The following is a 22,577-nucleotide window of genomic DNA, read 5'->3' on the forward strand; positions in this document are numbered from 1 at the left end:
TGATGTCACTGACCATGTCATGAATGATGTAATATGTGACATGATCAGCAGTGGATTGCGGGTGCGCGATATATAGTTAGTGCAACTAACTATATATGGAATTTCAATGGTTTTGTGTGAGTAAAATAAGGTTTTTTAAATGCTAATTCCTAACTATATATGGTCTATAACCTATGGTTTTTTCAGTGAATTTTCAAGGTTTTGTAAATGCTAATTCCTAACTATATATGGTCTATAACCTATGGTTTTTTCAGTGAATATATATATATACACACACACACACAAGCAATAGCAGCCTACTAAACATCAGAGCTGAATTATGCTGTAAAGAATTTCCACCATACATGAAAAAACATGCATTAGAAAACATGAGAAACAACAATAAAGATTGTTTTAGAACTGTTTTAATGCTCAGAAAGCAGCAGAAATTCTTATAAAACACTGAAAGCATTGGAAGCTCCCAGGCTGCATTGCAAATTCCCAGTCTAAATAGACTGAAAAGCTAATTTGCAGCTGAATGCAATAAACTGACACCGTGCCTTTAAGGCACCCATGACTCCCAGCTTCCCATCATGCCTCAGGGGTGACAGTTAGGTCAGTTGTTCTTTGCGGAGACTGTAAAAAAAACTATGGAACAAACAGGTTAACAATATCTCCAAGTTAAAGTAGTCCTTTGCCCGGGGAGGCGGGAGGGTTGCTTATGACTTTGATGAGGATACCCCTGGAAGAGAACTAGGATTACAGGTGAGTAACTAATCCTTCTCTTCCAGGGGATCCTCATCAATAGTCATAAGCATTAGAATAGAATAGCGAACCTCACCTCATCTCCCTGCGGGCAAAGGAATAATGAAAACAGTATATCATTGATAAGCTTAGACAAAACCAAGCTTGAGCAAGCCGCAGGCTACCCAAATAGATTCCTCAAAGAGGCCTGCCCTACTTGAGTATCGATCCTGGAATCAGATTCTAAACAGTAATGCCTTGTAAAGGTATGAACTGATCTCCAGGTTGCAGCCTTGCAAATCTCTGACCTAGGGACATCATGTAGGAAAGCCACTGTGGCCGCTTTCCCCCTAGTAGAGTGTGCCTTGGGTGTCAACAATAAGGGTTTGCCTGCTAGCTGATAAGCCAATTTGATACAGGAGACGATCCATCTGGAGATGGATCGCTTGGCAGCTGGAAAACCCGTTCTCATGGAACCATAATTGACAAAAAGCTGATCCATCTTCCTAATACTCTTAGTGTTTTCCAAATAAAACTTAAGCACTCTTTTGAGATCCAAAGAATGCAGCGACCGCTCCGCCGGGGTCGTAGGATTTGGAAAAAAGGATGGAAGAGAAATGGATTGATTAATATGAAAATCAGACAGTACCTTTGGTAAGAAAGATGGATGTGCCCTCAAAACTACTCTGTTGTGGTGGAAAACAGTGTAAGGCTCTTTTGTACACAACGCTTGGATTTCGCTTACTCTGTGCGCTGATGTGATAGCAACTAAGAAAGCAGCTTTCCAAGATAAATGTTGTAATGTTGCTTTGTGGATGGGCTCAAAAGGAGCTTCCATCAACTTGGAGAAAAACCAGGTTCAAATCCCAGAGAGGAGAAGGATTTCGAGAATGGCGAGGGGCTTTCCCCACGGATGCTAAGGAGATTTACCTAGTTGAGAGCCGAGTCTATCATGGGCTAATTAGGAGGTCCGAAGCGGCATACAATGCACCAGGATTATGGAAGCTGGGAATTCCACGAAGGAATTGTTTTTGCTCTATAAAACTCTCTCGGGCGGGACGCCCTCCACTGCTCCTGATGATTGCTCAGTGGAATCCTGTAATAGGATCGCGGACTTCTTTGCCGAGAAAGTAGAAAAAATGTACTCGGCCTTCCCGAGCCATCCCACCGCAGGGTCGGAGTTTGTGGAAATCCCGAGGGAACGGGGGGATAGACATACTCTGACCAACTTTGTCACCCCGTCCCCGGAGACTCTCGTGAAGATCTGTAGGTCTGTTAAGTCAGGCTCCCCTCAGGATCCCACTACGCCGAAACGACTAGCTGACAGCCTACCAGTGCTGGAACCATATATTAGACATCTGTTGGACGTGTCATTCAGGACTAAGACCGTGCCCAGAGATTGGAAACAGGCGGTGGTGCTACCTCTTCAAAAGAAGCCTAACATCGGCTTCGAAAAACTGCAGAACCTCCGACCAATCTCCCTCTTGCCGTACCTGGCTAAAGTGGCGGAAAAAACGGTAAACTCAACTAATGGATTTCGTGGAAGAGGCTGCCCTCCTGCACGAGACCCAGTTTAGTTTCCGTCCCCGCCACTCAACTGAATCAGCGCTCCTGATGGCTGTGGAGACCTTACGTCAGGGGGTGGATGAGGGCCAGACAATGGCTCTCATCCTACTGGACCTAAGTGCAGCTTTCGACACTGTAGCTCATACCACCTTGCTACAGTGTCTGAATGATGGTGGGATATCAGGAGCTGCACTTAAATGGATCCAGTCCTTCCTGACAGGGAGAGGCTTTCAGGTTCGCCAGGGAGACTGTTATTCTAGGGAGATCGGCTTGGGCCAGGGCGTGCCTCAGGGCTCGTCCCTGAGCCCAACCCTATTTAATCTCTATGTCTCCCCGGTGGCGCCTATAGCTGAGAGCCATGTTCTGCACATAGTGTCCTATGCCGATGACACGCAGTTGGTCATCTCCCTTTCGCGCGCGCCTGGTCTTGCGGTGGACAGATTCAGGACCTGCATGCAGGAACTGGCTACCTGGATGTCCACCAACTGTCTTAAGTTAAATGGCAGCAAGACCGAGGTGCTCGTGGTGGGGGGGAGCCCATCTGTTTGGTCATCGGCATGGTGGCCCTCTTGTCTAGGGGAGGTCCCAATACCCTGTCAGGAAGCCAGGAATCTCGGAGTGTGGCTTGACGCAGACCTGTCATTTGGATCTCAGATTGGCCGTGTGGTGGGGGTCTGCTTCGGCGTCCTAAAAAGACTGCGGAAGGTATTAGATCTTCTTCCTACGTCAGCCCGTAGGACGCTGGTGCACGCCCTTGTCACATCGCGCCTGGACTACGGCAACTTGCTGTATCTGGGTGCCACCAGTAAGGTGATTAACCGCCTCCAGGTGCTGCAGAATGCAGCGGCTCGCCTGATTCTGAAATTTCCCAAGAGATCAGCATCGAAGGCAGCCCTTGAGACCCTTAATTGGCTCCCTGTAAGGAGCAGGGTCGAGTTTAAGGCCCTTTGCACATGCCACCGCATTCTGGGTGGTAAGGCCCCAGCTACGCTTCAGAGTTTGATCACCCGGTACGCGCCTGCGCGCGCTCTGAGATCCTCCTGTGGAGGGCTAATAAAGGTCCCCAGAATAAGAAAGGCACGCATGGGAGGTAGATCTTTTAGATACTTGGCTGCGAAAAGGTGGAATGCCTTGCCACTGGACCTTCGCCTGGAGCCATGTGAACTCTGCTTCAGGAAGAAGCTAAAAACCCACCTTTACACACAGTAAGCCGAGCAGACCCGGGGGCACGACTCTGCTGACTCCACTCACCACAGCGCGGGGACACGCCATTCGTGCGTAACCAGGCGCTTTACAAATTTCCCTTAATAATAATAATTTCGAACCGGGGGGTAGACCTTATTTAACCCCTGGAGGAAGTCCTTAACCACTTGCATCTGGAAGAAAGACATTTGGCCCAGCGATTTCCTGTACGCCACAATGGCTGACAAGTGCACTCTAATGGAAGCATACTTTAAACCAGATGTTGCTAAGGAAAGACGGTATGGAAGAATAACATCCTCCTGCCCTTTAGTAGGGTCAAGATGATGCTCCCTACACCAAATATGAAAACTCTTCCACTTGAACGCATATGACGCTCTTGTGGAAGGCCTCTTAGCTTCCTTTAAAATGTGCATACAATCAGGAGGCAACTTCAGATGTCCATACTGCAGGACTTCAGGATCCATGCCCTTAAGTTCAGAGAGGGAAGGTTGGGATGATGAATCGTCCCGTTCATCTTGCTCAACAGGTCCGGCCTGCAAGGAAGACGTCTGTGTGGACACAGACAGATGAAGAAGGTCCGGCTACCACCACTGCCGTGGCCAGTCCGGAGCTATTAGGATCATCTTCATGTCCGACCTGAGGAGCTTGGAAACCACCTTCGGAATCTGACAGGGGAGGAAATGTGTAGGCAAATGTCCCTGACCAATCCATCAAGAGTGCATTCCCTTGCGTCCCTGGGCGGTGGAATCTGGATGCGAAGGCGTGGCATTTTCTGTTTTCGTCGTATGCAAACAAGTCTATAGTTGGACGACCCAAACAATGAAAAAGTTCTGCCACTACCTCATCGTTTAGCACCCAGTCTGGCTGATCTTCGAAGTGCCTGCTGAGTGCGTCTGCCTTGATGTTTAACTCGCCTGGAAGGTGCATTGCTACCAGCGAGAGGTTAGAGCGAGAAGCCAGTGCCAGATCGCCTGGGACTCCAGTGAGAGAGGTCGTGATCGTGTGCAGCCTTGTTTGTTCAGGTAGAACATGGTGGTCGTATTGTCTGTCAGCACTAAGACTGAGTCTGCTTTGATTGCAGGGAGAAAGGCTTTGATAGCGAGATGCACCGCTCTGAGCTCTAGCATGTTGATGTGGTAGGTCTCTTCTTGAGCCGACCACCAACCTTGTATCTGAAGGCACCCCATGTGTGCCCCCCAGCCTTGAAGAGACGCGTCCGTCACTATTGACTGAGTCGGGAGAGGTTGGTGAAAAGGAACTCCCACCAACAGATTTTGACGTCGAGTCCACCACTTGATGGAAATCCTTGCTGCATGGGAAAGACTGATCCGGTCTTCCCAGCGTCCTGTTGATTGGTCCCACTGGTCCTCCAGAGACTGTTGCAAAGGACGCATCCTCAGCCTGGCATGTGGTATGAGGAAGATGCAGGACGCCATGGAACCCAGCAGGGAGGCTACCTGGCGGACTGTTGGATTTCGGTTCTCGAGTAGAATCCTGCACTTCTGTTGCATTGAAAAAAGTCTCTCCTCCGAAGGATACGCTCTTCCCAAGCTTGTGTCCAGAACAGAGCCTAGATAGTGGATGGACTAGGTTGGCTGTAGGACTGACTTTTCTACATTGACATGGAGGCCGAGCTTGTGCAATTGTTGCAGGCAAAGGCGAAAGTCGCTCTCTACTTGTAGAGGAGATGGACCTTTTAGGAGCCATACGTCTAGGTACGGATAGACGAAGAGCCCCTTTTTGTGAAGAAAAGCTGCCACCACCGCCATGCATTTGGTGAAGACTCGAGGTGCCGACTTGAGCCCGAAGGGTAGCACCTTGTACTGGTAGTGTTTGTTACCGACCACAAGCCTCAGGAACTTGCGATGATGCAGTGTAATTGGAATATGAAAGTATGCATCTTGCAGATCCACCGAACACATCCAATCGCCTTCCTGCAGATGTGGACATATTTGGTAAAGGGCCAACATACGGAACTTCTCTTTAACTATGACCTTGTTTAGAATGGGACAGAACTTGTTCTCTTGATCCTTTTTGGGGACAAGAAAATATCTGGAGTAGACTCCCTTTCCTCTTTGCGAGGGAGGTACTTCTTCTATAGCTTGTTTTTGAAGAAGAACCTTTACCTCCTTCCGTAGCAGATCTAACTGGTGAGGACGAGATTTCTTTGGAGGAATGTTCTTTGGGGGCGCACGGAAACAAAGCGTGTATCCATTGCGCAGTATATTCAGCACCCAACGATCTTTTGTGATGCTGCACCACTCTGCCAGATATTGTGAAGCACTTCCTCCCACTGGAGTGAGCAACGGCGCCAGAGGAAGCCACTGCTCAGGACTTCCCTCCTCTCGTTGATGTAGAGGATTGTTGTTGATGACCTCCTCTACCTCGGTTGGATTTTCCCCCTCGAAACTGGGTCTTGCCCTGATTCTTGTTTTGGGACCAATGAGGGGTTTGAACCCTCTGTTAAGCCCCTCTTGGTTTTAAAACGGTGCTTGAACTCCTTTTTCTTTTCTAAACCGACTGCTTTGACTGTTTCTTGTTCAGCATACTCATCTCTTCGTCAGTGTGTTCACCGAAGAGAGAGGAACCAGAAAAAGGAAGGTTTAAGATGCGTTACTGTGCATCGGGCTTGAGGCCTGTCAGGCGCAACCAAGACGAGCTTCTGGCGCAAATTCCATGGGCATATGAATGCGCCGCAAGGGCTGCGCCGTCCACAGCAGTGCTAATCATCTGATTCTCTACCAGACAGCCTTCTGTCATTGTCTCTTCAAAGTCCTTCTGGTCTTCTTTCGGCAGTTTGGACTTGAAACGCTCCATGGAGTCCCATAAGGCTCTATCATATCTACCCAACAGTGCAGCCGCACTGGAGACCTTCAGAGTAGAAGAGGCAGAGTTACAGACCTTACGACCCCACGGGTCCTGTGACCTGCTGTCCTTATCTGGCGGGACTGAGGAGGTAGCAGTGACCGAGTGTGTTTTTCGTGCTGCTGCTACGATCACTGAGTCTGCAGGAGGATCAGACTTGACAAAGACCGGGTCAGAGGCAGCTGGCTTCTACTTTTTTTGGATGCGAGCTGGCACCGCTCTAATGGACGCTGGAGCCAGGAATATATCTTTGACCGGGTCCATAATCCCTGGAACTAATGGCAGCAAAGGACTTGAAGCAGACTTCTGGTGAAGAGTCTCAAAAATCCCTGTCGTAGTGACTTGTGGAACAGACAGTTCAATGTTGAGTTTTTGAGCTCCTCTTTGCAGAACATCATGAAAAGTGTTGATGTCATCAACTGGTGAGACCCTAGAGATAGGGCTATCCGAAAGTGTGGGAGAGTAATCCCTCTTGGAAGATTGGGTAGATGATGTAGAAGAAGTAGATGGTGTCCTCCTATTCCTGCGATGAGCACTGTGCCTCCTATCGCGTGATCTTCTTGAACCTTCCTCCCTTCGGGGGGAACGAGATCTAGTAGGCCTCCTTACAGGTGATCTTTCAGCTTGCCTGGGAGGACTGAGTCTGTCCACTTCATCCACTAGTCTCTGAAGCAGAGACCTGTGTGTAGGACTGGCGTATTCCTGCATCCGTCTCGTAGCCCCTGAATCCCGCGAATGATCCAATGGCAGATTCCATCTAGGGGACAACCTCACATTTGTAGAAGAAGAGTCCCTCAAAGGTGACTTGCGGGCAGGGCTTCTAGACTTTGAAGCGGCTCGCCCAGACGAATGCAAGGATGAGTGGTGGGAGGCTGATTCAGTCACTAGAATCACCGATTCTCTTCCTGAAGCGGAGTTCCTCGACGTCGACCCAGCCTGCTCTTGATGCCTCGACGTCGAATGCCTAGGCGTTGAGGGATGCGAGGATCAGCGATGTCTCTAAGTCGAGCGGCGATGGGAAGCCGACGACGGAGCCCTCGACGCCGAACGCCGCTGGGGCGACAGCGGAGCAGTCAAACTCGACGCGACGATGGCGGAGGGGTATTGGTCACCCTCGACGCCAAACGCCTACGAGACGGCGACGGAGATCTCCTCCTCGACGCCGATCGACGCCTGGTTGTCGACGGTGGAGGATCTCGGGCTCTCTGCGACGACAGAGGTGAGCCTCTCCTCGACGCCGAACGTCGTGACGACGACGGCGGAGGTCTGGTCCTCGACGCCGATCGTCGCCCGGTTGATGACGCGGAGGGGTTACACTTCTCGATGCCGATCGTCGCCTGGTTGACGACAGCGGAGGTGTGATGGTCCTCGACGCCGATCGTCGCCGGGTTGACGACGGCGGAGGGGTCTTGGTCCTCGACGCCGATCGTCGCCGTGTTGACAACAGCGGAGGGGTTTTTGTCCTCGACGCCGATCGTAGCCGGGTTGACGACGACGGAGGGGTGTTTGTTCTCGACGCCGATCGTCGCCGAGTTGGCGATGGCGGATTGTCTGGAATTCTCGACCACGACGTACCTGAATCCCCTCTTCTCAACAGCGAGCCCGCCGTCGAAGGTCGTTTTTTAGATGAATGACCCACCGGTAGATCTCTCCTCAGCGCCAAGCCCGATGCTGAAGCTGAAGGGTGTGAAGATTGATCCCTTGAAGGTGTTCTAGCTTTCTTGGAGCCCTTCCTTACCGGAGACCTTCCTCTGGATGACCTTTGGGCTAGGCCATAGATGCAAATCCTCTCCCTGTCCTTTAGAGTTCTTCCTGACGGGGTTTTGCAGTGAGGACAGGCTTTTGGGTCATGATTTTCAGGAAGACAAAGAATACAGACTTCATGACTGTCTGTCTTGGCCTAAGGGCAGTTGTCAAAAAGGGAAGGCATTTCAAGCAGAAAATACCCACCAAACTGTCAATAAAGGACAGATTCTTACTTGACAACATGTAAAAAGTCAAAGTAAGTTAAAAAATTTGGAAAAGTGAGAAAATTTCTGTAAGAAAATACAGAAATTAGTGGAGCTGTGTTGCCAGAATCTTTCCTGAAGGAGCCGGAAAGAACAACTGACCTAACTGTCACCCCTGAGGCATGATGGGAAGCTGGGGGACATGGGTGCCTTAAAGGCACGGTGTCCGTTTATTGCATTCAGCTGCAAGTTAGCTTTTCAGTCTTTTTAGACTGGGAATTTGCAATGCAGCCTGGGAGCTTCCTATGAGTTCAGGGGCATTGGGAAGAGCAGGTAGCTTGGTCCAATACCAACAAAAAATGGAATGACCTGGTGAAATGTTGGTATCGTTACATAGACGACCTGTTCATTATCATTGAAGGATCAGTGGAGCAAGCTGAAGAATATCTGGAGGTACTCAATGATAATGAGAACAATTTGAAATTTACAGGAGAAATCAGCCAAAAGGAAGTGAATTATCTGGACTTGACTGTTTTCATTGAAGGAGGCAATCTGCATACCAAGCTCTATCGTAAAGCTACCGCTGGCAACTCAACGCTACATGCTACCAGTGGGCATCCTAAGAGCTTGGTTCACAGCATACCCTATGGTGAGCTTTTAAGGATAAGGAGGAACAATACTAAAGATGAGGAGTTCAAAAAGGCCGCCAGCGATTGTGTAAAAAGATTCAAAGCAAGGGGATACAATGATAGAACTTTACAACAAGCATTGAGCAAAGTTGAAACCCTGAAAAGAAGTACATTGCTGGAAGACAAAGACAAGAACAAGCAATCGCAAACTGGGCAATTCAGATTAATAACTACGTATTCAAAGAACTCTCATGATATCAAACGTATCCTGCAGAAACACTGGAACATTTTGATGACGGACAATGTCATAAAACATGAACTGCCCTCCTATCCTATGATAACATTCAGGAAAGCAAGAGCATTGAAGGACTATTTGGTCCATAGTCACCATGATGAATCCAAACCTAAATCCAAAATTGAACCTATGAAGGGTTTCTTTCCCTGCGGAAGATGCAAGGCATGCAAGGGAAGCAAACGAATGACTCAATACAGCATCCCAGGGGTCAAAGAGCCTAAAAGAATTTTGAAATTCCTCACGTGTTCCACGCCTTACGTGGTGTACTGTCTATCATGTCCTTGTGGGAGAAGGTATGTGGGCAGTACCACTAATCCAGTAAAATTGAGGATACTGGAGCACCAAAGAGCAATACAGAATGCAGATGCAACTTATCCAGTTGCGAGACATTTTGATAAAGAGCATGCTCGCAACAGGGAATTGCTGACATTCTTCTGCCTAGACTCTGTCCCGGTGAGCGTAAGAGGTGGTGACAGACTCCAGAAATTAAGGCGTTTAGAATCTCGATATATAATTGATCTGTTAAGTAAAACGCCGACCGGATTGAATATGCATGAGGACTTAGCCGTGCACCTGGGATGAATTGACTCACATTGACTGTACTTTGCTTCACGTTTATTCACTGTGTATATACTAGGATGTATGAATTACTATGGAAATAACTGAATTCCATTAGGGTTGTACGTTGTTTGATATCGTGATGGATTTATGCCCATTAAGGGCTATAGAACATAAAGATTGGAGAGATACCTCTGATATAAGGGGTATGCCCATACAGGGCGTTATGAGTTGTGTAAATGGTTGAATTTTGTGTAAATATATTGCGAGTTTGCACCTTGAATTTATATGGGCAACACACATTGCTAAACCTTTACAATATGGCGACCGCCAATTTATGTTGAATCATCTTTAAGGTTAGTCCTACCTTTATGTTGATTACCCGTACAACGCGGGAGTTTAAATACAAACGAATGTTGATTTTCAGCGTCTCATACCTGACGAAGGCCGAGTGCCGAAAGCGCTTGTGAACGAGATTAAAATCTTTTGCATCTATCTTTGGAGTGCTGCCTCCTATTCCCTGGATTGTGGGGAGGGATTGTTGGAGCTGATATTGTTGTCGGGTGCACCCCCGACTGGCAGGCACCCGCCTTGGAGTGCGACAGGCTGGTGCGAGGGAAGCTGTTATATATATATATATATATATATATATATATATATATATATATATATATGCCACAAGAACTCCTCCCCGACAAAGAAGAGCAGAGACCCAAGGGGAACAGTTGGATGCCGTTTATTGAAAAGAAGTGGCGGATGCATTTCTGGCCGATGTTTGCCGTCGTCAGCGCCCAAAGCCTCCACAGTTGAGATGCACTTGGCTGGTAAGTTCTGCCTCTTAAGAACTCGCTGTTGTGAGTCCGCACCGCCCTCTGTAGTTCCAGCACACCTGTGTAGCGTCCCGTGCATAAAGGGAGACTGCATGTCCCAGAATCCCATGTGGTAGGACCTCGGGATGGTGTTGCTTAGGGGAAGAAGTGATAGCACATTCCAATGTGTATATGGCAGAATCGTCAGCAAAAGTGTGCCCAAAACGAAACAAAAAACAAAATGAGATGTTTTTAGATTCTCCGGCTTAGCAGTTCAATGTGACGTCCTCCTCAGCTCCCCTGTACTGCCTCAGCCTCAGATGCTGCGGGGTCCATGAGGCGGGGGCTACACTGACAGTGCAGGCAGCCCAGCGCGGGGTTTGGATGACCTCGATATATATATATATATATATATATATATATATATATATATTACCTACTGGCGGTCGCCAGTAGGTATATATAGTTAGGATTTTTTCTCTATGGGTTTTTTGAAAATTCTATGTCTAATAACTTTGGCGTTTGTGGACGGAATTGGCTGAAATTTTCAGGAAAATGGCACATTTTGTTTCTGAGCAGCCCCTGAAAATTTTGGGGGGGGTTCGTCAAGGGGGTGCCGAGAAAAAAGGGGGGTCCCAAAACGCGTTTTTAACATTGAGTTTTCCATAGAGCGGTTGGCCTCACTTTTAGCCCGAACGGCTGAATGGATTTGCACGAAACTTGGCAAAATTGTAGGGACTGGTAGCCCGATGTGCCTTTTGTAGGTCTCAATATATGTGCTTCAGTGGATTTTGAGAAATTAAGGTTCAAAAAAAGATATATATCTGTAACCGCGGACTGGGCAGCGCTCCGCTACGCGTACTTTTCGCGCAACGGAGCTTTGTGAAGCGAAGCTGATTGGTTCTCCGGCGTCTGTCAACATTCCAAACAGTCCGTAGCGGCCGCCATCTTGTCTCTCGGTAGGATCGAGAGACAAGAGGAGGCGAAAGCGAAGGGGCAAATGACCATAAGGGGGAATAGTAGATCCTCGCTGACCCCCTAGGTTTGATGTGGAGGTTTTAAAAGGGCCCCGCGGGGCAAAAAAAAAAAATAATAATAATAATAAAACGGCTGAATGGATTTGCACGAAACTTGGTAAAATATTAGGGACTGGTAGCCCGATGTGCCTTTGCTAGGTCTCAATATATGTGCTCCAGTGGATTTTGAGAAATTAACGTTCAAAAAAAGATATATATCTGTAACAGCGCTCCGCTTCGCGTACTTTTCGCGTTACGGAGCTTTGCGAAGCTGATTGGTTCTCCGGCGTCTGTCAACATTCCAAACAGTCCGTAGCGGCCGCCATCTTGTCTCTCGGTAGGATTGAGAGACAAGAGGAGGCCAAAGCGAAGGGGGAAATGACCATAAGGGGGCATAGTAGATCCTTCCTGACCTCTTAGGTTTGATGTACCATTTTGCCAAGTTTGGTGTAATTCCGTTCAGCCATTCAGGCTGTAGACGTATGTAAATGTCCTATGGAAAATTGCATGGGGAAAACACATTTGAAAGTGTTGAAATTTAGAACCAATTAAAATGTTACTTTGGTTTTGTATTTGTGTGTGATGAAAGTTAATTGGTTATGTATATATGTCAAATGAGAGGAAACCACAGCCATTTTGTGATACTACTGTCTGAGGTACATTTGTGAGGAATTTTTGGTGGTGAATTTCTGGTGTTTGATTTACACAGTACTAACACTTTTCCTACTTTTGAAAAGGTGAGTTGTTAATTTGTAAGGGGAACTATGTTGTACACTTGAAGATAATTTGAAAAATGTTTTCTGTTATTTATTTGCAGTCCTTCTGTTATACTAAATACTTGATAAAGTTAGTTTTATATTATGTATTACTAAAAACGATAAATGAAAGTGATTATTTTTTTCTGCAATTTACAGCAAGCAATTTCAAAATAAAATGGCTCACAATGAAGAGACCGTGGCAATTTCTTTTGAATCGTCCACTACATTGATTGAAATTGAGAGCACCAATAATGAAACATTGTCACAAGGAGGACATGACTTGTATGATTCCATTAGATTGATTGAAATGGACAGCACCAAGAATGAAATATTGTCACAAGGAGATGACTTGAATGATTCCACTACGTTGATTGAAATTGAGAGCAGCAATAATGAAATATTGTCACAAGGAGGAGATGACTTGTATGATTCCATTAGATTGATTGAAATGGACAGCACCAATAATGAAATATTGTCACAAGGAGGAGATGACTTGAATGATTCCACTACATTGATTGAAATTGAGAGCACCAATAATGAAATATTGTCACGAGGAGATGACTTGAATGATTCCACTACATTGATTGAAATTGACAGCACCAATAATGAAATATTGTCAGAAGGAGGAGATGACTTGAATGATTTTTTTGATCAATCTCTTGATGGCGAATTTATCGAGTGTTTGGAGACCATAGAGTTACAAGAATCATTATTGGAGACTTTTCATGAGGACATTGCTGATGAGGACATGTTACTAGTTCTTTCAAATTTAGAAAATTCTGAAGAATAAATTTATATTTAGAAATCAAAAATTGTTTGAGACATTATTCATTTTTATTTTTAATTTATGAGGTTGTAGCGAAGTGATTGTAGTATAAAATGAGACTTATAGTATAGAGTGCAACATTTTTATGTTACATGGTAAGTTTACTCATATTTACTTCCCTTCTGCCACTATATTATCTCCAATGTGTATTTGACATCTCTTCTTCATCTCCGGCCTCCTTTCTCTCACTGTGTGTCTCCGATGCATCTTATCGCTGCTATTTTGTGTAATTACAGAAGAGAGTAAAATAAAATAGTTCGGAACGTGAAAAGGGGGCAAAGTAGAGTACTCCTCACCCCCTAGGCCTTTTTAGGCGGTCCCAAAAGGATCAGTTTCTGCTTTCCTGAGAGATTATGGTATGAGTTCCATATACCACAATAACTTGCATTACAACATGCAAGATATCTATCTCCTATTACCAACTTTTGGAGATATTCGCGCTAAGCGCGAATATCTCCAAAAAGTAACACCTGCCCTGAGCAGTTCTTAGCCATGTTATCCAATGGGAGGTGGATAACATGGCTAAGAGCATTAGCTCGGTAATGTATGAATATCGCTGAGTTTTTAGCGATATTCATGCATTGCGGCCGTTTATTATCGCATTTGTGATAAACCTTGATAATAGCAAGGTTTATCTTCGATAATTTCTGATGATGCTTAGCGGTAAAAAATTCGTTGGTAAGCATCGTTAGCGATAAATATCGCTTAACTTTGGTAATATGCCCCAACGTCTGTTAACGTTCGATTCGAAGGAAATGAGGAAGTGTTGAAAAACATTGTCTGCGCCATCTTGCCTTTTTTGAAATGCCACACTTTTGTCGTGCACGGCAGCCATTTTAGATGTCTTGACCAGACCCACTCTCTGCACGCTGTCGATTCGTAGCATGGCTCCTCACCCTCGCAAGCATCTTCCCCAGGCACTGGTCACCCCCGCTCTCTGTCTTATGCATGGGCAATAAACCTCCCCCCATCTGCGCTGCTCTTCCCTGAGAATCACACTGTGCCCGCCCGACACCTCCCTTTCGCCCTATTCACTACCGCACCCTCTGACACTCCTCTTCCTCTGTGTCCGATTGTCCAGGCTATCAGCTAGCCCTGCAGATGTAGTTTATGGCCCCAGCTGTAAAGAATCACCCCTCTTCAAAGGAGTTATAGTAGATGAAGGCCCACACCCGATGAGATCCGTCACACCACACGTGTTCCTACTATCTGAAAACCATCCTGTATTGTGATTGGGGAGGGGACCGAGCCTGAAGCGGAAGATTCCAGGAATCACTCTTTGTACATCAAAGTTTTTACAATTATGTGTCACATTAAAAATATATAGCACTCCAACAAAGTAGTAGGAATATAAAACTTTAATAACATATACATATATACAACAAAACAAAAACAGTAAAAACATTTAAACAACGAAGAGACCGTGGCAATTTCTTTTGAATTATCCAATAGATTTATTGAAATTGACAGCACCAATAATGAAATATTCTTGTCAGTAGCGGTCTGTTGTGCGAATAGTTCCAAGGCAGCAGAACGCGCTGAAATCTAGATGGCACGAAAGTGATGTCTAGCAAGTTGCCGCCCAGCAAATAACGGCGTGGGGCGCCGCGGGGGTGAGTGAGTCCAGTAGGCACCACAGCTATTCTTACCGGCATTGCAGAATTACTGCTGGGGACAATGCCTGTGCTGTAGCAGGGTCACAGCAGAAACAAAAAGGATTCTGTTGAAGATGTTGTTGGTTTTCAATTTGAAAACAGTTCTGGTGTCAACTGCTATGTTATTGTAGTGGTTAATGTTTTGTTTTCTCTAGAAAATGTAAAAGAGGGGGAGGCAGTCCAAAGTTCCGTTAAAAGGGCAAAGGAAAGGATCGGTGGTTTGAACTATCAGTCAAAAAGGGGAGGGGGTGCAACAATTTTTCCTACCGGGTTACACTGTGCTTTCACCGGAAGTGAGGTCTGCAGGATTCTAGTAATTCAAAGTGAGGCTGGCGCCGACGTCCCGCGGATACAGTTTCGTCACTCCACGGGTGATCATGGCAGTCATTCCCCATCGGGGGTCGGAGACTCCCGCGGCTCCTCTAGAATCTTCAAGGTCGTGGAGGACTACGGTGGTGGAGTCAACCAGTGACCGGGCCATTTCTTTATGCTGGGCCCGCTCTTGCCAGGTCGACCGCCATTTTGAGAGTTCGGTAGCTACTGGCGATCGCGGGGTCAAATGAGCGGACGGGCTCCACCCTGCCGGGCGAGACGTTGCAGCATGGCCACAGTGGAAGAACCCTTTTCCGGGCGCCTGGAGCGCTGAGGGTGCAGCTGGGAAGCCTCCACCTGGGGAGGCGGGAGAGGCCTGTTCGCACCGTCTCTCCCTTCCAGTGCACCCCACGGCGTCTCGCTTGAGATTTGTTATGGCCGGACCAGGCGATGAGGACGAGAGGGGGGGGGGGGTCGGAGGCATGTGCAAGACATCCCCCCCCAGGGTTGTTGCAGCAATTATACAAGAAAGAAGAAGTGTCCCGTCCGTCTTCGGGCCGGGCTTCCGGTAGATGTCGGCCGGACGCCCCTGGCTCTGGCCCCATGAACGGGTTTCTTGGTTTATTGGCTGCAGCCGGATCCCGTCGGCCTCGGCCCCCCGACCGTTGGTGGCCGGACCGGAAGAGCATGTGGCGGGACTACCTGCAACTCTCAAGGGCCACCGCGGCCGGACTGGGAGAGAGAGGGGAGGGTCGAGGAGACATTCCCCCCCCTGCAACTGTTCAGCGTTGTAAAGGCAATCCCCTGGCCGGGTCCCGCTGGTCTCGGCCTCTCCTCCGGCTACACCCTACGTTAGGATCTCCTGGCCGAGGCGTGGCAGCAGGACCTGCCTTATATGGGCTGCTCCCGGCTGGGCGTAGCCGGAACCCTGCCCCACCTTGGAAGTTTCCAGAGGGGGGGCGGATGTTCTACTGACTTGCATTTTCCCTAGTCTATCGATTTTTTTGGCATGGCAGGCGGTGGGACAGCGAGGGGTGATTTGGTTTCTCTTACTGTTTTTCTGGTCTCTCACCACTGGCATATTTCGAACGTTTTCTTGTTTCTAGGACATTAATAGGTTTTATCATTACGTTATGTTATCGTTTCTTTGTTCGTTGTTTAATAAAAGTTCATGTTCATCAGTGGCCTACTGATTTTCGATTTCCTATTCTTTTCTTTCCAGGTTGTTTCATGCTAAAGTTTCTGTTAACAGGATACAGTGATCACTTCGTTATTATTGCATATGTCCTTTTCACTAGGGGTGCTCTCTGGTCGGGCCAGATGACGTATCTCTAGTAAATGGTCCGGGTGAAACAGGTGCATCAATCAGTGGGGAGTAGATAGGCATGACAGATTACAACGGGGGAGAAAGGTCCGCATTACGTACCCTTTCACTACTTGCAAAGATTTTCCTACGTTTATTTGCAAACAGGGAATACCTCCAAAAAGAACTAATTCCCAAACAGTCAATGTTCGGACAATCAATCAATCAATGAGGAATGAAATAGGTACGACGTGTTAAAGGCTTGCGTTACCTACCCTTCACTATCTGCAAAGGGAGAGAGAATATTCCTATTCTTCCTCGTTTGCAGGCAGAGAAGATCCTTAAGAGAACCAACTTCGAACAATTCAATGCTCGATTCAAACAATCAACAAGGGGTACTGTGAACACAAATGAACGCCGCTTATGTACATACGCATTGCTATTTTCAACAGGTTGTTCCTAATGTTTCTATTTTAGCGAGGTCAAAAAGAGATCCCATTAGTGGCCTACTGATTTTGCTCGATTCCTTTTGTTTTTTTACACGGTTTTTCGCTATCTGCAAAGACTAAACAGAGTATTTTGACTCTGTGCTTGTTTGTAAATAGAGAATGAACCAAAGAGAACAATCAATCAAATGGAGAGAGAAGCAGGCACGACGGATTACAAAGGGGGCAAAGGGCTGCGTTAACTACCCTTCACTATCTGCAAAGAGAGAGTACTCCTAATAGAAATGAGGGGTGGGGGGCAGCATTCAAAGCAGATCAGTGTGCATAAACACGAAAATGTTTTTACTTACCACGTACTTGACATTCGACAGCTTATGATATTTGCTATTAAAAAACCATTGAAATTCACTGAAAATACCATAGGTTATAGACCATATATAGTTAGGAATTAGCATTTACAAAACCTTGAAAATTCACTGAAAAAACCATAGGTTATAGACCATATATAGTTAGGAATTAGCATTTAAAAAACCTTATTTTACTCACACAAAACCATTGAAATTCCATATATAGTTAGTTGCACTAACTATATATCGCGCACCCGCAATCCACTGCTGATGATGTCACATATTACATCATTCATGACATGGTCAGTGACATCACTGATGACATCACTGATGACATCTTAAATGACATCACTGATGACATCACACTTGACATCAATGATCACATTACTGATGATATCATTCATGTGATAATACAATGCATCTCCTCACACTGTAATATAACCTCCGTTACACCCAGTGTTAAATAGAGAGTATCATTTTTGAAACCATTGACACACCAATACTAGTTACTACATACGCACTCACTGATTCCTATGTCTACACACACATTCACTTATACAATCATTCATACATACAATCACTCATCTTTACAACACTATCATATGCACTCATACACTTATACAGACACTCACACTCTGCCACTCATTCATGGAGTTACTCACACACCTAGTCAGTCCTGAAAAGAATCAATCACACTTCCATTTTCTCATCTATACAGTTAAACACAGAACACCTTACATTTTTGAAACATATACTAACACATAGTTACTCTCTTATAGAATCACTGATACAAGTACACATTGATCTGCACAGAGTCACACACCTCCCAGCCAGCCATACACACACTCAGTCTCCCATACAAATACTTGTGCAACCAATCAATAACCCATATAGCTACTTATATAGCTACTGATCAACACATGCAGCAGCTTGCACAACAACAGAGATACTGATGCACACTTTCAGACAGTTTAGTCACTAACCCGTGCATTCAGTAAGACGCATTTAATCACTCACTCATACAGTCAATCACGCACCTACTAAAACCTTCATTCAGACACTTATACATCCACTCATTCTTCAATATGTAAAACATATTTAAACTTTACAGAAACACATAATCACTGGATGTTGTCATCAGTGATGTCATCAGTGATGTCACTGACCATGTCATGAATGATGTAATATGTGACATCATCAGCAGTGGATTGCGGGTGCGCGATATATAGTTAGTGCAACTAACTATATATGGAATTTCAATGGTTTTGTGTGAGTAAAATAAGGTTTTTTAAATGCTAATTCCTAACTATATATGGTCTATAACCTATGGTTTTTTCAGTGAATTTTCAAGGTTTTGTAAATGCTAATTCCTAACTATATATGGTCTATAACCTATGGTTTTTTCAGTGAATATATATATATATATATATATATATATATATATATATATATATATATATATATATATATATAGGTATATATATGTGGGGCACATATAATATAGTGTTTCCGGGGTCCCGCGCATGGGTGGGAATTTTCTAATGCTTATGACTATTGATGAGGATCCCCTGAAAGAGAATATGTCTACCAGAGTACCTTTGCATCAGGTAAGTGATAGGTAATCTGTTGAGTATACAGACATGTAAGGGGGTATCAAGGTAACGAACATGTACATTATCAAGTGCTTCATTAGTGGTTGAGAAGGCTAAAGTCTATTTGATACTAACTTTGGGATACCAACTTACATTTTTGTAGATACAATGGACTGGTCACCTAGGTTCCTTACTAGGTGTGTTAGTCATGCTAAAGCGTGATGAGGACTCTTGCATCAATCACAACCCAATATTTGGGTAACAAATGTGCTTTAGCCAACTCAACCACTGTTGGAGACTTGCCTATTGGGTGGCTAGGACATGCATCAATAGAGAACTTAAGAATAGAAGATTTGCTTTTATGGACTAAGAACACATTCTGATGTGATGTTTGGCTGTGCTTTTGACTGTAGCTGAAACAATTAATAGTTTATTACCCCCCCTCAAATGTGTGATGGTGGCAAAGTCAAGAAGGAGGCACAGACCTGGGACCTGTTGTGCCTCTTCTACCAAGAGCTATTCTAAGAGGTGTCAGAAGCAGAGCAGCATTGCCCCAATACTTATCGCAGATTCCATGCTTCATCTAACAGCAAGCCATTGAATTTGAAAAATGTATAGGTTTAAATGAAGTTCAGAACACAGTACAAGCTTTGCTTCCAAATAAAACACTGGGGTCGGATGGCTTTACAGCTGACTATCAGACAATCCTGGCTAGTCTGGGCAATCCCTTGACGGCATTCTTTAACACCTTTTCACAGGAAAGCAGATGTGTCTCTAGTACCCAAAAAGAGCAAGGACCCACAACTGTGCACACCTTACCGATTGATAGTATAGTTAAAATGAATATAAAGTCTCACAAATAGACTACACAAAATAATTTGATATTTAACAGTAGCAGAGCACTTGGTTTCATCCGCAACTGACAGGCATCCGATATCATTAGGCGAGCAGTATATATGACATGACAGATGGGTGGAGGAGGACTCTAGTCCCAGCACTCACAAAGACCCTAGATACTGAAAAACAGTTGGAAGTTTTTAGAAATCATAATAGAATAACTTGATCTTGGGCCTTAAATAAAGCTTTGGTTAATGGTGAGCTAAAAAGCACCTGAAGCAAAGATTAGGGTGAATGGTCGAAAATCCAAGAAGGTTCTGTTAAAGATGGGTACATAGCAAGGCAGACCCCTTTCTCCTTTATTTGTACTCGCTTTAGAAACTCTGGCTATAGACATATAGACATAAAATGATACAATTTTGCCCACGTAAGCATAAACTGTGCTTATCTGTAGAAGACATCTTACTGATCATGATAGAACAAGAACTTTATCCCAGCAGTTCCTGGGGTTCAGGGAAAATTCAAACTTGTCTCTGGTTTCAAGGTTAACATGAACAAACCTAAGATATTTAGCTTTTCTATAGCTCCAGAAAGGAAACAGGATCTACAGTGCTAAATACCATTTAAGTGGGAGACAAAATTCATGAAATATTTGGCTGTCAATAGGATGAAATTACTGGAAGCGTGGAACTCTGCAAACAGCATAGTACTCAAAGAGTGCATAGCAGCAGATCTCAAAAAGATGAAACTCGCTGTACATCTCTTGGACTGGAAGGACTAACGTAGTAAAGAGGAATAATTGTGTTAAGTCTTCTATATTTGTTTGTAGTCTATTCTCACAGAAGAACTCTTGAACATGTAGCTCTTACTGCTCAATTTTTCCAAGGCAGGCATAGAGCAAATACTCCTAATAGGCTTCTCGTGGGGCTTATCAAAATATTCTGAGGCATGAATAGGCTTTTCATTGAGGAATCTTCATAGAATGGTCAGTTATAGAGTCAGAAAAGAGATGGTTGGAAATAAAGGCCATAGTGGAGACAGCCTTGCTGGACTTAAGCCTACTGTTGAAAAGCCCATGTCTGAAGAATTTATACCTCTCTACTCCTACTAGATTAGTTCTAAAAGTATGGGGCAAATTATTTGTTAAAATGTGTCTTACCACCTCTGTCCCCCTACCCCAACTCCACTACAGTAGGAACAGGTTTTGAAAAAAGGGGGGGGGTGCAAGGGGGTCAAATTAATTATGTCTAAACCAAGTTCTTCGATACTTGCAAAAGGACTTTGATTTAATGAAACATGAAAGTTAACACTACTTGCAGATTCGTTATTGGGACCTAGAACCTCCAAATATACAGCTTGCTATTTGACCAGTTGCTGCAGCCAGCAAGTTAGCCAGGGTTTAAAGGTAATCAAGAGGATTAATCTACCATCTCTATGGAGTCTTAAGTGAGGGAGGAAGGATGGATATTGGAAATGTCAGAAGCAATAGCAGAGACTAATGGAAAGAAAGATCATACAGGTGTAATAAGTTGATCTCTGGACAGATATCTATAAAACATATTTGAATGTTGTACAAACAAGTGTGGCATAAAAGCTTATGTTTCAATGATACTTGTCAAGCTACCGACCAGTGCTGGTGATACAGGAGTGAAACGGCAATGTTAATTTGTTTGCATACATATAAAAGAGTTCTTATCAAGGTGATAAGGCACATTAAAAAGATGATGGGATTCTTTCGTCCAGAGCAGGACGCCTGGGACGCCTCAGGGTAACCACTGCGCTTTATAAATCTTCATTTCATTTCATAAGACAGCAAAAGCCCTCCCACACAACAAACAAGGTATATCAACAGTAATTATGCAGTAAATGACAATATATGTATAAAGCCAAATAACACGATTGTTGGAAAACGGCGACCGGGAACTAAAGGAGGAGGGATGCCACGCTGATGATACTTCCCGATTCATGCTGCACCCACGCGAATTGGAAACTGTTTGTGGATCCCCTCCCAGTCTTTGGGCTTAATAAGCACACTTATTAAGCACGGCCGATACAGTACTCAGATCCCGTGTATCATTCATTACTATATTCCTAAGAATATACCACTCTGAAGATGTAAATATACCGTACAAAATCATTACTTCGATTGACGGAAGTTGCAACCACACTTGGAACCTCCTTAAACGTCTTTAGTATTGCGCGTCTTCCTTTCCCTCAAGATACTCGCACGGCTGTGACGAATAGGATTAACAATCCTTTATGCGATCTAAATCGGCAGAAATTTCACTCCAGACCTACATGAATGTAGGTTGTATCTTAAGCCCTGAGGAGTCGTAGTGAGTTGTTCCCACGCGACGAAACACGTGTCGGCTGGTTGTGGAACCAATAAACATATATACATCTTCCAAGAAACTGAACGAAACTGCAACTGTCGTGTTATTTGGCTTTATACATATATTGTCATATACTGCATAATTACTGTTCATATACCTTGTTTGTTGTGTGCGAGGGCTTTTGCTGTCTTATATTGTCCCGTAGGTTTGGTGACAGACCTACTTTGGAACGGTTAAGGAGTCCTTTCCGTTCGCCCTTCCGCACCACACCACAACCTAGCTTAGGATACACACTAAACGTTCACACCAGGTAGTGCGCCTTCCCCTTTTCTGAATTACTAAAAACCCCACGTGCTGCATTTCATTTCATTTCATTTCATTAATTTCATTTCATTTCATTTCAGCACCACCGGACATGTACCGAGGCGGTGTTGTACGAGCGCCAAAGGTTTGAACAAAGCGGATAGACTGTTGATTGCATAAATGCTGGCAGTGGCCAACAAGCTTTAAGCAAGCTATTGGAAGAAAATAAAAACTGTGATCAATGCATACTAT

The 22,577-nt window shown here is 45.0% G+C and overlaps 1 protein-coding gene across 1 annotated transcript in view; it reads right to left on the bottom strand.

Moving 5' to 3' along the window:
- LOC144770362 (uncharacterized protein ZSWIM9-like) overlaps nt 1-22,577 on the bottom strand; it is a 396,670-nt gene that overhangs the window by 187,445 nt on the left and 186,648 nt on the right. The window lies entirely within an intron of this gene.

This window comes from Lissotriton helveticus, chromosome 7 (assembly GCF_964261635.1).
Source record: "Lissotriton helveticus chromosome 7, aLisHel1.1, whole genome shotgun sequence".
Classification (NCBI taxonomy): Eukaryota; Metazoa; Chordata; class Amphibia; order Caudata; family Salamandridae; genus Lissotriton; species Lissotriton helveticus.